The 5000-nt window shown below is 40.1% G+C and overlaps 1 protein-coding gene and 1 long non-coding RNA gene across 2 annotated transcripts in view; both read left to right on the forward strand.

Moving 5' to 3' along the window:
- LOC311059249 overlaps window positions 1-5000 on the forward strand; it is a 510343-nt gene that overhangs the window by 250142 nt on the left and 255201 nt on the right. The gene's annotated exons all lie outside the window — the stretch shown is intronic.
- The window catches only part of ptpn20 (protein tyrosine phosphatase non-receptor type 20), a gene marked incomplete at its 5' end in the record, with an annotated part of 91682 nt that overhangs the window by 10746 nt on the left and 75936 nt on the right, over window positions 1-5000 (forward strand). The gene's annotated exons all lie outside the window — the stretch shown is intronic.

A 5000-nucleotide genomic window follows, 5' to 3' on the forward strand; every position in this document is an offset into this window, starting at 1 on the left:
CACAACTCTGGGGCGAGCAAAATGTAATTCAAACCGAGGTGTGCCAGACAGTGGTGTCGTGGAGGCCACACGGAGTAGGACGGTGTGTGGCCAGTCATTTTTTCACGCGCAGTACAGTGCACGCGCATGCACGCTAGAACGTGCACGCTAGAACGTGCCCCCCCCCCCTGTAGATTCACGAGCCAAGTACCCAAATGGCTACTTTGCATAACAGGTTTACAAGTGAGTGTGAAAATGTTTCCTCAGATTCCTCACTCCTCACAGCTATTATAGAGCACCGAAGTCCTGACGTCACTGCCAGTAGAGGGCGCTTTCCGCAGGTTCATGGCTTTACTTTTTGTATTGATATCCTCATTGTGGAATCTTAGATCGCTTCATATAAGAACTGTGTTCCAACAATAAACACACCACCCTGGCGTTTTTTATTCATATGGATATGAAGCATCGACTGAAGGTGTAAATGTACACATTTACCCAAAGAGTAACACTATATAAACACTAGAAACGAGTCAAACAACCCAAAGACTACATTTCCCATGAACGCGGCTGCTGTGGGGACAGTGATTTCAGAAACAGGCTGTATTAAATATGAATGAATATCATAAACGACGCAGAGCCAACCCCTGACAAAAACACCAGGAACACAGTTCTTATATGACGTGATCTAAGATTCCCAAATGGGGATTTCAACACAAAAAATAAAGCCACGAACCTGTGGAACAGCGCCCTCTAGTGGCAGTGACGTCAGACTTCGGTGCTCAATAGACGGATTTCCGCGCGACGTCATCACAGAGCAGAATGCGCAATCTGCGCATGCTCGGGGGAAACGAATTGTTGCGCCGTTCACTCTGTTGTTATGTTCGGGAGTTAGATAGCCATAATTCTGCTATTATAGGCATAATAGGCATAATGCTGCTATTATATACAAACAGATCCAACTTCCGACAAATCATTTTTATTGAGTAAACAAGGTATTACAAACTGCATAATTTAATCTACTTTAATTAAACCCGGTGAAGATCATTTATTTTATGAATGGACATTTGACCAGAGCTGCTGCGGGTAATGGCGCCCTCTATAGGCTACCCCCGGATCTGCACGGTCATATCCTCTCATGTTTACTAACAGGAAACCTGTCTATAGGCTACACGCAGAGCGGTACACAGCATGTTGGCTTCAGTAGGGCTGCTGTCAGTATCCTATCTGCACGCAGCAATGCCTCAGCCACCGTCCAAGAAGAGAAAAGATACTTGTTCAAAAGCAAACTTTTAGTTTCAGCTCCTTTACTTCATGGCATTCCTTGAATTTGTATTAGTTTAACCCTTTCAGACCGAGAACGCAGGCATCTGTGTCATTTTAAGATTTCTTTGGCTATTTTTTGGGAAAAATCGTGAAAATGTGTGCAAATCTTTAGTTTGAATATATATATATATATATATACTTTTTTAAAGCGAACATTTTTAACTCAAATCTTTGCTTCTGGGGATTTTACAAATGTCTTCTAAATAGGTTTTTTTTCCTAAACTTTTTTAAAACCTTTTTTACTTATGTTGCTATATTATCAATGGTTTTCAAACTTTTTTTCATGTCAAGGACCCCCAAAATAATATGTATTTGTCCGCGGACCCCCTCCCATCTAAAAATATTTTGTTCCAGGGACCCCCAGAAGCAAAGATTTGAGTTAAAATGTATATAAAAGCTTTTCAACTGGTGGCAGATTCATCAGAAGCAGGGATAAAACATATCATTTCTGTCGGGTGGAAACCTCATAGGTCCAAAACTGTTGCTTTTCAGGATTCAAATTAAAAAATAGCAAAAGTAGCAGATCTACAAGCTTGAATCGAGTCTCTTCGCGTCGCGTTTCAAGCTCGTAGATCTGCTGCTTTTGATACTTGTGTGTGACGCTGTAGTGTGATCAAGTAGGAGTGGTGATTTACGAAAAAAAACACCAAAAGTTAGAATATGAAAATATGAGGTTTCTGCCGTGACAGCAACGCTATCCCCGCCGGCCTGTGAAAACATTAATGACCCGAATTAGGATAACAAAAGTGCACGTGCGTGAACGCGCGTGCACTGTACCGGGCCTTGCGCGTGAAAAAATCACTGGCCACACGCCGTCCTACTCCGTGTGGCCTCCATGACACCACTGGATATTAGTGAGCATCGCAAATCCTTATCCTGGGCGTATTGTTTGCCTCAGTGATTAGCACACAACAACAGGAAGGATCAAGAACCAAGAGAGGCTTATTTGTCACTCACCCATACAGGCACACGCAGAGAGATGCTGCTGGGACATGTTCTGACATGTTCTGACATGTTCTCAGTGATGGAAAGTAACTAAGTACATTTAGTTGAGTACTGTACTTAAGTACAATTTTGAGGTATTTGTACTTTACTTGAGTATTTCCAATTTCCAATACTTTTACTCCTACTCCACTACATCTCAGAGGCAAATATTGTACTTTTACCAGTACAGTTATTTGAAAACTTTAGTTACTAGTTACTTTGAAGATTTTGATTATTATTACAAAACATACGTTAACCGCTTCAGCCCTATATATATTTTTGGCCATTTGAAAATAGCCGATCTACAAGCTCACAATGTGACGCATTGTAAGCTTGTAGATCTGCTATTTTCAAAATAATTTATACATTTGAAAACTTGAAATGGGACATTCTGCTTTCTGCATAATGAGTACTTTTACTTTTGGTACTTTGTACTTTTTCTGAAGTACATTTTGAATACCAGACTTTTACTTGTAACAGAGTATTTCTATATTGCAGTATTGATACTTATTTTTGGGACATCTAGCCCACAACACGTCGCACAGCGTTGTGAGCTTCTATCCCTACACATATGTGAGGTTTCTGCCCGACAGCAATGATACAATAACATCATAATAATAATAATAATGGATGTCATGAGGGGGAAAAAAATATATATATATAACCAAAAAACTGAAGTTAAAGTAGCCGTAAGGACAGCCGGGGTTGATAGGATCTCTTTAGCAGCAATAGGGAATGTGCCGAATAAGGACGGTGGAGGATCGTTAGAAACGATTTGCACAGAAGGCAGAAGAACGAACGAATCAATTTCACTTTTCTATTCCACTCGTCCGCCTGCGTTTGTGCAAGTAACATTTTGAGCAGCTCCTCTGGATTTCTACAGACTGAGTGAGTGCGGTCGTTTGTTTCACTTTGTTGTCGTTTTTTCAGCCACATTCTGTGACCTCCAAGAGGGTTCACATTCTGTGACCTCGAAGAGGGTGTCACGATGATACGCAGACGCGGTACAAACCCCCAGTGGTGGAAGAAGTATTGACATTAAGTAAAAGTGTCAATACCACAATGTAGAAATACTAGCAAAAGTCTGGTATTCAAAATGTACTCTAGTAAAAGTACAAAAGTATTGGCATCAAAATAAAAAAAATACTTAAAGTACCAAAAGTTAAATTACTCACACTGTGCAGGATGTCTCATTTCACAAGTTCAATATGTATAAAAACTATTTTGAAAATGGCAGATCTACAAGCTCACAATATGTCATGCTTGTAGATCTGCTATTTTCAAATAGCCAAAGTACAGTATTATAGGATTGAAGTGATTAATGAACGTTTTGTAATAATACCAAAAACATTCAAAATAACTAGGTTTTCAAATAGTTATAGTGGAGTAAAAGTAAAAGTACAATATTGCCTCTGATATGTAGTGGAGTATAAGTAAAAGTACAGAGAATTGGAAATACTCAAGTAAAGTGAAAATAATACAGTAAGTAAGTACAGTACTTGAGTAAATGTACTTGCAAACCCCCAAATAGTTAAAACTATTGTCTCCGTGGCTATAGAGGCGAAGCACAGGTCACTAGGATTAAGGTCTTAACCAGAAGCCAGGCCAGGATTAGACTCCTCTGAGAGCCAGTAATAAGGTTTTCTTCTGAAGTTAAACCCTGCTCTATCTATATCCCAACAACATCATTAACTCTATTGTCACGCCACAGGTTTACAGGTGTAAAACAGTGGGTGAGATGCGTTTTTGTGCAACAAGCTCTACATGGTTTGTCGTTATTTCCATAAGAGAAAGGGTAGAAGAAGAAGAAGGGGGGGGGGGCTAGTAGCCTGGGATCCAGTCAGGAAAGGCTCCTATCTCCAAGGGAGGCGGGACATGCCATACGGCTGAAAACGACCCGTGGCTTCTGATTGGTCTGTGGTGGTGCGGGGCGGGACAAAAACACCAGTGTGATCGTTGTGATTCGTTGGAACGACATCCAATCAGCAATGACGTTGTTGCCTACGTAACATATGTAGTTCCAGTGTAGTTCTCTGTAAAACCAGTCAAATAGGAGCCTTTCCAGACTGAGAAGCTGAAGTGAGAAAGAGAAATCCTGCCGAACGTAGTGAATCAGGCTGGATGCCAGGCTAAGCGGGCTACAGATCAATAAACAACAAAGTAATTATCTCCATATTTACACATATGAGGTAAGACATAAGGTGCGGTAAGTACCTGAGATAAGATATAAAGGTGTGTGAGCATAGCAGCAGATATATATACTGTACATGATATATCCTATATATGGACGTTAGTTAACCCATTAAGACCTGAGGCCAATTCAAAACATTTTCTAAATCCTAACCTTTTGAAAATAATGTAAAAAATATTTTTTCAACATTTTTTGGCAGCGAGTGCTGCGCTATGAGCTCGTAGATCTGCTATTTTTGAATAGCTAAAGATTCTAAAATGACACAGATGCGTTCCAGGTCTCAATGGGTTAAAGGAGTTCACCCCAAAAAAAATACTAATTTTCTATCAATTACACACCCCATGAAGCATTGAATTCATAGTTTTTTTTTGGTTTTTGTCACATTCCTAAGCCAATAATTTGATTATTCCGGCGGACTCTTTGAGTCTCCTACCGGATACATTAGCATCTTTCCGCCGGCAATCAAATTATTGGCTTAGGAATGCAACAAAAACATCTCCATGAATTCAATGCTTCATGGGGT

Source organism: Gymnoscopelus microlampas (genome assembly GCF_963454915.1).
Source record: "Gymnoscopelus microlampas genome assembly, chromosome: 13".
Lineage (NCBI taxonomy): Eukaryota > Metazoa > Chordata > Actinopteri > Myctophiformes > Myctophidae > Gymnoscopelus > Gymnoscopelus microlampas.